Genomic DNA, 11,473 nt, shown 5'->3' with positions numbered 1-11,473 from the left:
ATGGTAAACCCGCCAAAAACAGCATGTCGCAAATTAATAGTTTTGCCGATATGTTACTATTATGCAAATGAAAGCATGATCTTTTTTCATTAAAACTTGTTCTAAGGCAAATTAAGCCATTTGCCTACACGTTAGAATAAAAAGAAATGTAATTGAAAACTATTCAGTTGAATTATTTTACAAGTCAAAATTGTCGCAAAGGCCTGTGAAACATACGTTACCATGATTTCAAGTTTTCCTTTAAAACATTCCCTGGGGTTGAAATTGTGAATTATCTGTCCTAAAAACTTAGAAAATGTCTCGTCCAATGCTGTAAACAATAGTTGTGCCACCTGGTTATCTGCTGCAGAGAAAAAGCTTCAAGCACTAACATGTTTCAGGCCGTATGGTTAAGAAATGAAACATACGTTACCACCGCTATGGAAAATTAAAAATGAAAATGTTACAAGGAAGATACCAAACATAGGCATACGGTACCCCAATCTCTCCACTGAGTTTTCAATTATGAGCCATTACTAATCGCTTGAAAAAGTCACATCGAAGGTCAGATTTAACTTACGTTACTGAAACATACGTTACCCCCGAAAAAATAATCTTAATTAGATTCACTAACATTGCAACCATTAATCGATAACAAGTGCTATCTAGAACCATCTTACTCCATAGTTGCTTAGAAACAGTCCTTGCGACAAAATGGCGCATCACGTTGACGACTCACAGGGAATGGACTGCACGAGATCTTTCTCAGTATCTGAGCAAACGGTATATATATTTTCAAAGTCATGTTTAGCGTAATTACATTCAAATATTGGTACACTTTTACTATAAGCAAGTACTTTGGTGTTTGTTCTGTCGAGGAGAATAACAAGTTTACATCTCACTCAGATATTTATACGACATTAAGGTACCTGAACATAGGGTCAATGTTGTAACGTAGGTTTCACTTAAGGTAACGTAGGTTTCAATTTTACATCTGCATGTACACTGTCGTACTTTTCACCAAAGCTTTATACTAAAAAAGACTAATATCCATAAATAAACAGATGAAAAACATATTTAACTTTTAGGCTTGAACTAACCATTCTTTTTGGCGATAATCATTGTCAATGAGGCCCTGAATACCCTGGTAACGTAGGTTTCAATCACTCTTTCAAAATCAATCCAATATGTATGTTAATGATATATGAATGATGAAAATAATGGTTTTCATTTTAATTATCATATCATTTACTTCAAAGTTATAGTGATTGTAGTCTACCAAATTCATTATGTGACACTTCATTCCTTGAAATTAGAGGTAACGTAGGTTACGTAATTATGTAAGAATATCTTATTACTGATTTGCAGTATGGATTTTCTTATTTCTCTGTGAAGGGAATCCTATCATTACTCCTTGGGTTCCAAGAGGTCAAAATGGGAAAATCAAGAGCCAAGATTCAGGCCGATTACTGAAGAAGGAAAAAGGAAAAGATTGGAGAAGAAGCCTTCCTTACTCTCTTAAAAAATTGAGTGAAAATATTCACTCTTCATGGAGTGAATACAAAAAAAGAGTGAATTTAGAGTAAAATTGGAATGAATTTTGAGTGAAAAAAGTTCATTTTCACTCATTTTGGGGTGAGCTCAGGGATCACTCGAAGATTTAGGAGTGGTCCCTGAGGTCATTGTAAAAAGAGTGAAAATGAACATTTTCACTCTAAATTCACTCTTTTTTTTATTCACTCCGTTAAGAGTGAATACTTTCACTTGTTTTTTTTTTTTTTTTTTTTTTTTTTTTTTAGAGCGAGTAAATCCGAGAAACAACGTATAAAAAAAGTATTACGTTCCTGTGGAAAATCTTAAGAGTTGGGAAAAACAAGAGCGCAGATAAAAAAATGAAAGAGTTAAAAAGCACAGAGCCTTCGGCAAGAAAATAAAAGAAGACTTAAACCGATCTCAGCAAAGGGAAGGTGATAATGTCGACTTGATTGACATGGATTGACAAGGAAATTGATTCACAAATTAAAAATTTTGCTAATGATGTATACTTATGTATGCTTTACAATGAAAGGTACTGGATAAAAGTGTTGGCTTGTAGATATCAAATTGAAAGGATGAAATGTATGTAAATTTCCTTGTTTATGCACCGAAAATCATTCATAAAAATTTCTACCCAATCTAAACTCTTCCGAGATATTAATGAAAATATGATGTTTAACCAAGAAAATAGAAAAAAGCGTCATACTAACGCTCTTATACCAAATTTTATATAATTTCACTCTAATACAACTCGCCACTTTTGCATTATTCTCTCCTACACTGGCTTACCCACTATACCTTTTATTGAAAGTTACCTTTTGCAGAAAAATACCAGATTGTGAGTTTACAGTTGTCTTTTACAATGATGTAATATACACTGAAGACATTTTATATGTCACCGAACTTTTATTCTATGTGATGGAAATAGAAGAATTGCAATTTGTTCTTCTGACATTTCTATGCCTTTTCCATTGCCTCCCTCCCCCCCCAAAAAAAGAATAAAACAAGGGGGCATCCAAATTATGAAAGGTGCGCCTTTTTGTGTTTACCATTGTTGTCTTTATAGACTAGTGTGTCATAGGTCACTTATACTCTCAATCTAAAACCGTGAGAAAACTGTCTATTTACGTGACCACTCTTAAATTGTTCATAATTCTGTATTTTTGTGACTATTACCAAAACCATGCATTATTGTTGCTTAAAACTTACCATGGCACATTATTGAATAATGTGCCAAGAAATCTGTACGCTTTAAGCAACACTAATGCATGGTTTGTTCATTAATGAAACTCGTGATAATCATGCATTATTAATCATAAAGCAGTGCTGGTGTTTGCATTTTAAACTTCATGGGCTCGCTGTGATTTATTTCACATTGTTCACTCTTATGCCTCATATACCTTATTGATGTAAACTTTGATATGCTAAACAGTTAAGTGCTGACCAGCTTGTGCACTCACACTGTGCAATGTTGTTTAGCGATGCATCATTCCTTTTTAATGCACTTTCCAATGCATCTCCCCTTTCGAGTGATAAATATTTCAATCTGGAAACATTTGAAACATACGTTACAATTGTTTAAAGTACACACTGATACATTTTAGGGGTTCTTGACAATGTCTTTAGTGACTCTTATATAAATGCATTCCTTTGGTTTTAAACAGGGCACTTCAACAGGTAATTTTTCAGTGAAACTCATAATATTCAGACAAAATAAACTCTTGAAATTTAAATATCTTATTCCAATTTTTCATATTAGGCCAAATGTATGGTACATTATACTATAAGGACGATAACATCAGACGGCAATTAAATAAATCTGCTTCCAGAAGTACTGAAGGTATTGCAACGCTGGTACTCTTGATATTTATTAGAACTCTTAAGATTTATCTTCTTTTTTAGTGTTTAATATATTTGTGTAACATACGTGACTCATATGTGTAACAAACGTTACCAAGGTTTAAACAGTCACATTTTCATTTGTCATATGGTTACTGAGATTGTTTGAGAATATGTGTAGGACAAATCCATCTAAAATCATTTGGCAGTTTTCTGCAAGTTCTATGTGTACGAATAAAAAAAATATAGGAAACAATCTAACTTTACATAGTTAACAACCTCCATCATATCTATCAATATCTTAATTCACGGTTACAGTAACTCATCAAATGAATGAAAAATATAGCAGGCACATTGAAATAAGAATGGTCATATCTTCGAAACTATCCACCAATAGAAGGATAGTTGCATTGTCCATCCCTAAACAGAATGAATATGGTCAAAGAAAAATAAGCGCAGTAACGTAAGTTACAGTGGTGAAATTTTCATGTTCAGCTTCAAATTTCAGAACATAAAAAGTTTGCAACATTTGTTGCTCATTTTTGTTTAAGTTGAAATTCAGTGTATCCTCTAGCAATTTTTCGTTGTCGGAATGTTTTTGAGAAAACTTTATTTTTTCAAAATTTCAAAACCTGAATTGTACATTTTTAATGGTTTTGGCCCATTAATGATTTGATGCTGATTGAACATTACGTTTCTGAGAGTGTAGGTTCACATATTCTTCTTCTTTTTTTTTTTTTTTTGAGATAATGAATTTGGGAGTATAGTAATATGTTTCCTAGGCATTAGACCAAAGAAATAATAACTACGTACAATGTAACTACCGGTACAGTGTTTCCCACACACACACACACACACACACACACACACACACACACACACAAACACACACACACACACACACAAAATTGATTTTCCATTGCACTTTCTTTTTTGCTATCAAGATCATAAATGGAAATACACAAATATAAATGAATAAATAAACAACAATAGAAAGATCCGCTTCGTTCTTTCATCAACGTTTGATGTGGGGCTCAATGCTCACATGTCTGACATGCATGACTGCGGTACAATTAACAGTGCTGCTAACAAATTTTCATTTGCATGGAGATTTTGAGTTATTTTTTTTTTTGTCAGAATTATACCGTGATGCTTCCGAAAGCAAATTTCAAAACCAAAACATCCATATTTTCTTCTTTCCAAATGTTCAAAACATGGGATCTTATGGGGAAAAGTATGACTGACACATTATCGAGAAAAAGTTGCATGAAAACAATTATTATTATTATTATTATTATTTATTCGGCATTTGCAAAACAATACAAGTGATAACAGAGAAACAGAATAAACAAACAAAACACAAGAAAACAAAGTGTCAGGCTTTCCCTGTTGAGCTTCCCGAAGGAGCCGGGTTGGAAAAAAGCAATCAAAATCACTATGACCCTTGGGCCTCTCCAACCAACTTAAGGAAGCACATCAGGGAACTGTTGAACATAAAAGAAAAGAAATAATACAATTTTGAATTAAGCGTGTACACCAAGGGATTTTTATTTATTTATTTCTACCAATTCTACGGATAGTCGAACAACAAGCATCTTTATTTATAGCACTAGACAATGGCTCATCTGCGCGCGACTGAATTCACATAAAACAACGGCAGTGCTCTCGTCAATGTTATGGGGGGGGGGGGGGTATCTACAGAGAATGCTGTACGGGGACGGAAAGCCTTTGTTGTCATTTACTTGGAATAAGCTATAAGGCTTAATAACCAATAATTGAAGAATAATATCGTGAGTATTATCAGGTATTTTGTAGCCTACCTCAAACTTATTTCAGTGTGTTAATTCCTCGCTATATTTCCCTCAAGCGTGGTCCTTCATCACCGACAGGGTTCTCAAGTTTTTGAAGGGGGTACATCACTCTTATTTTTACCACCAAACTTGCACTTCTAGCGTTTTAAAGGTACAGTTGCAGGGTAGAAGGTCGTTTATTTTTTATTTTTTATTTTTTTTTTTGGGGGGGGGGGCTTAAAAGGCTTTGCAAGTCGGTTGCTGCCCCCCCCCCCCCCCCCCCCCCCCCCCCCCGCCCACACACACACGACAAACATTCCCCTAAGGAACACTCTTTGCTCTGTGGTTAGCTGCATGGTCAGGCAAGCTCATGATCGTGTGCAAATTACCAGGGGCCGCGGAACGTTTTCCGTAGTGGTGGTGGGGGGGGGGGGGGGGGGGGCTGCAGGACATGGGGGGGGGTCAAGGTCAAGGTCAAGCCCCCCCCCCCCCATGTCCCCGCAGGTAGCAGGGGCCTGTCTTATAAAGACTTGTGATAGAAATCAATCACAAGTTTTGTGTGTGCTGCAATGCAAGTTGCGATTGATTTGGGGACTTGTGCTCGATTTGAAGGCTTTATAAGACGGGGTCCAGGATAGCAGGATATTTGATATATAGATTAAATTTGCCTATAAAGTGGTACCATTTGAATAAACTTCTTGTATTGATAATTCTTAGGGGAGAGCGGGGCAATAACGGACAAATTTTTAAAATTCCCATTCTGAGCCAACAAAAGGGCCCTCACTCTTTATTCTTTTGTGGGATATACATATTAGGTATACGCATGGTGTGACATGTACAACCGATGAAACTGCTCATTTAATTTTGAGTTACCTTTGTTGAAAGAAATTGCCATTGTCCGCTATTACCCCATCCTCTTTGGGGAATAACGGACAGCTATGAGGGGAATAGCGGACACAAAGGGGAATAACGGACGCTTACCCTTGTATTGTTTTTAGCTGTTGATAACTGCATTTAATCCACATCTGAACTCAAAAATGGTAAAATACAAGTACTATTCTAATGTGTGTAACTTATATCTAAGAAACCCAACCACAGTGGCGTAGCTAGGAATTCCATAGGGGAGGGGGTGGCATATTATTTATGAACTGGCAAAATTACCGACTAAGTAGAACGTAACACGGCTGCAGGTCTTAAATTATTTTTTCCGACGTAATGATCAATAATGGGGTGGGAGAAAAAGGGACACGCCTCCCCCCCCCTCTTTCTACGCCACTGCCCCCCCCCCCCCCACTCCTCCATCTCCAAGTCTCTGACTCATTCTTTTAGTTTGTGTAATGGTCAAGACGGGCATTTTTTTTTTCATCTCAAAATCATTTTAAATTCAAACTACATTATTTTGTACACTTAATTATGAGACGGCTCCTAAAATTTTTTAATTTCAGTACACCTACAGGCTACAGTCATTTCAAGATGATAGAAATTCTGAAAATGGGTCGGGAACACTATATGCAAATATTTCGCTTGTTTTAAACATTATGAACTATTCGGCCGTAGTTGTAAAATTCCACACTTTTCTACACTATTTTACTCTTATTCATATTTCAAGTGTAAGCAACTGATATAAAATTGCTGAACTACATTACGAATAGTATCGGAAAGGTAAAATACAACTTTAAACACCCCAACACAATAACAAATTCAACTTCATACCCCTAATTTGGGGATGTAACCACCCACCCCCTCCTACCTCGAATTTGTGGATAGGATAAATGATAAGTTTGAAAATGACAACAATTATTTTAAAAGCATAAATTTTAAGGCTTGTTAAAGGTAGTGGATCTCATTTGCAAGCCAGCTCTAAACATCTTGAAATTTGGCATGAATGAAGAAAGTACTATTCTGATAAAATGTATGAATTTTCAAAGTTGTAGGTTGTAAAACATTTAAATGCGATATAAAAATCTGAAGTAGTTTTTTACTGATTTTAACACACGCGCAATGGGAGACAATTAAAGTATAACTCATACTGATTAAAAAATCACATTTATTGATAATAATTCAACTTAGAGTTAGTTTCCAGTTCTGATTTTCTCAGGTGAGTTTCTAAATGGTGTTTGCTTCTTCCTACCAGGATATTTATTCAGTATCATTTTTTGGGGGGCTGCAAATGAGATCCACTACCTTTAATGACGAATAGGCCTAACAGTCAAACTGATTATTAAAAAAATATGTCTAATTATGCATGCAGTTCATAAATAATGAATGAGAGGTGAGCACATAATTAGTTATTTGCCTCGAAATACAACTGAAATTATGAAATCATATCGTTCTGTACTGGACATACTCAATCAATGTTCACATTGCATCTCAGCAGAGCCGGAAAGTAATTAGATTTACTTATTTTGATCTAAATTTCTTCCGAAACAGTACCGAGTGGATTGATCAGCGACATAAGTCACAAACATATCCACCAGAACCTGCACCTGACCCGTAGTCTGTACAATGCTCATGGGCCCAATTGTTGCAGCGGACACATCGAATCCAATCCTCCGTAGGGGGGTCAAGATACTCCTCTTTGCAGAAGATGCAGAACCATCTTTTTGCTGGTTTCATGTTCTTCTTTCCAGCTTTTTTGACGCTCGCCTTTTGTTTCTTCACAGTTTGTTTGTTTGTCTGGTGGCGTATCTTTCCTTTTTGTTTGTTTGACTTAGCCTGATTTTGTTTCTTTTGTTGTACTTTGTCCTTTCTTGATTGTTTTGCCATGAGAACTATTTTAACTGGCGTGGATGTGATGATTTCGGATTGTCCCGCCTTACGCTTTCTTGGCCTACTCGATGGTTTCCCTTGCCCTTTAGGCAAAGGAAAGAGCTCGTAAAAGGATTGACTATCATCACTGGTATCCATGCTGACTTCAGCTGTACCTTCGCCTACAGAACAATCTGATTCTGTATCCTCTTCATTCTGGTGGAGATCAGGTGGGGTAGCATTGAGGTTTGCAGCTTCATTTGCATGCAGATTCATCCTTGAGGGAGCTTCGTCTGTCCCTGAAGGAGTCATGATTGGAGCAGTATCGTCTGTCCCTGAAGGAGTCGTGACTGGAGCAGTTTCGCCTGTCCCTGAAGGAGTCGTGACTGGAGCAGTTTCGTCTGTCCCTGAAGGAGTCGTGACTGGAGCAGTTGTGTCTGTCCCTGAAGGAGTCGTGACTGCAGCAGCTTCGTCTGTTCCCGAAGGAGTTGTAACCGGAGCAGCTTTGTCTGTCCCTGAAGGAGTCGTGACTGGAGTAACGTCATTTGTCCCGGAAGGAGCTGTGACCGGAGTAACGTCATTCGTCCCGGAAGGAGCTGTGACCTGAGGAGCCGTATTCACGGGCAGAGGTTCTGGAGGCATAAGTGTATCTGCCGGTGCATACTCTTCATCATCAAAGACATCAGGGTTTATTGGCCATATGCCAGTGCATCGGAATCCAGAGACTGCTTTGTCTACAGTCGCAATCTTGGAGTATGCCTTGTTGAATATGTTTGCAACATCGTAAGGAGTGATCCTGCGTTTGAATGTTTTTACGAAGTTGGAGCTCTGTCTGGCAAACGCATTTTTTAGGGGGCCATATACTGTTCGATCAAGGGGCTGCAGTTTGTGTGATGTGTGTGGAGGTATCGAGACCATCACGACACCATTGTCGCGGCAGGTTTTCCATGCACCCAGTGTAGCATGAGAAGTATGGTTGTCGAGGATGAGGAGGACTTTATTCTCTGGAGTAGCACCAACAAACGAAATGAAATGTTTCAACCAATCGACAAATAGCTCACTGTTGATCCAACCCGATTCAGAGGCCTTCCCTGTAGATCCCGGAGGACATCCATTCATGAGTGCTTCAGTGTAATTCTTCCTCGGAAATATCAACATGGGTGGAACATATGTGCCACATGCACTGATGCAGCCAACCGCCGTTATAGTTTGCCCCTTTTCTGCACTGGTCAGCTTTCCGACTTGTTTTTGTCCCTTTCCAGCCACAACTTTGTCAGATTTTGCTATGTTGGGCGATGTTGACAGTCCAGTCTCATCGACATTATAGATCCGCGAAGGGCTGATGTTGTTCTCACTCAGAACAGAGTTGACATTGTCAAAAAACCTCCCAACTGCTGTTTTATTGAACCCAATTGCCCTGGCAAAACTAGTGGCTTCTGGGGTTCTCAAAGCAAGCTGTGCGTTTCGACGAAGGAACCCCGCAAACCAATCCTTCCCAGCCAACTTCGTCACAGGATTGAAAGGGTGTTTGATTTTGTTTCTTTCGGCGTATTCATACGCCATGTGTCGTATTTGCTCGGGACAGAGTCCAAAGAATGAACGGCAAACCTCCATTGCATAATTTGCAAGCTCTGCTTCTTGTTCGGCCGTAAAAACGCTGTACTTTCCGAGGTGACATTCATCTTGCTGTCGTCTTGCATGCTTGTTTTTCCCACTTTTTGCATCATGGAGTGTGGACTTTGGGATGCCCGATCGCTCAGCCACTCGGCGCACGGATTCTCCTAGTTCGATTTGCCGTAATGCGGCTCGAAGATCCTGGGACGTCCACGACTTTCTCTTCCCTGTGGCTTTATACTTTCTCACCATCTGAAAAACAGTAATAGGTATTTTAATCATCACATGAAATGATTTGATTGAGAAAACTTCAAGAGAAAAAAAATTAGGGGGTAATAGCGGACATATTGGGGTAATAACGGACATATTTCCGTCATTGCCCCAAGTGACGTTCGACTAATAATCCCTGGCTACACTAAAACAATCACGGAAATATTTGCTCACATCTCATTGACAACAATCCCAATCCACACCAAATCTTTCGAACATAGGGTCATCACTCATTATCGATAACAATATATACTTATGATCGATTATATAATGCTTAATATCTTATTTTGATGGGTTTACTTACCGTTAATTGTGATAATTTCGCCAATAAAGGACGAGTGGAGCTGACACTTTGCACATGTCTACGTTATTCGTCTAGCGAAATATGGGCGGAGTCTGGATCACGCCACCTACCGGCAAGATGGTGAAGTACTAGTGTCCGTTATTACCCCACGTCCGTTATTGCCCCGCTCTCCCCTACAATGAATTACATGAACGTTATCTGTTAAGCAATCAAACAGTAAAAGGCATTTGCACACGAGGGTGTACATAAGGGATATTTCTCCTCCCACACGGAGGTGACTTTATACATTTTCAGACCTGAAATTCAGCGATCTGGTGCAAACTTTCTTCTAGCCTGTGGAAGGAGACGTAAACATGGACGATGTGGGAGGGGATAAACCCCATTCTCCCTCCTACATTAGGGAAATCCTGTTTATTCTGATTGCAGCTACGTTTTGGTGCACACATTAATTGTGGCACATATTTAGAAAACTCACAGTGTAGCCACAGTCTACTTGTATGCACAGGGCGGGGGGGGGGGGGTGAACAGGGAGAAAGCGTTTGAGAGATCTATTGATTTTTGGAATATAAGTTATAAGTCTAAATGTGCACTCAGAGTTATTCAGAATCTTAACCCTAAAAAGCCCAAGCTATGTTGACCCCTTCCAGGCCTAAGGGGGGGGGGGGGGGGGGGCTCATTGTGCCCCCCCCCATATAACTTCTTTATTATATGATAGTATGACTGTCATATTTGGCACATGGGTAGAGCAACTCATACTCTACATGACCTGACATTTGAAATTTCTCAAGGTCATCCACTGAGGGCGCTATTTACCAAAATATAAAGAAGTACATAGGAAATATGCTAAAAACATTTTTTTTTCTTTTTATTTCTTTATCCCCAGTATATATGTTTCTATTTTATATCAATTACTTTCATATTTACCATAAAGGAAAAGGAAGTCAACCTTCACTATTTGTAATGGTTGAAATTTCTCAAGGTCAACATGTGGGGGCGCTATTCATTACAATATAATGAAATAATATGAAACCTATGATGTATTGCTTGGAATGGGTACATTGGTATCACATTTCATATTTCCAAAATATTGAAATTTTGAGTTTGCAGATTGATAATATGATAAATAAATGATATCACAGGCAAAGCTTGTGTGAAAATAACCCAAAATAAAAGGGTAGTCTTTGAAAAATGCTGTATTTTCGATTATTTCTATTACATCTATTGTTTGATGCCTATGTCGTATAAAAATAAAGGAAATAATAAGAAGAGCATTTCAGGGTAATTCACAACCATTATTACTTCACATTTAGGTGCTTCAGCAAATTATAGCCAATAAAACCCCCATTTCATCCATTATTATATTGTTAACTGAAATTGCAACAGAAAATCACGC

The sequence above is a fragment of the Diadema antillarum genome, unplaced genomic scaffold (genome assembly GCF_040938485.1).
Source record: "Diadema antillarum isolate AM-2024a unplaced genomic scaffold, OU_Dant_1.0 scf00000015, whole genome shotgun sequence".
Lineage (NCBI taxonomy): Eukaryota > Metazoa > Echinodermata > Echinoidea > Diadematoida > Diadematidae > Diadema > Diadema antillarum.
This window is presented reverse-complemented; position numbering follows the sequence as displayed.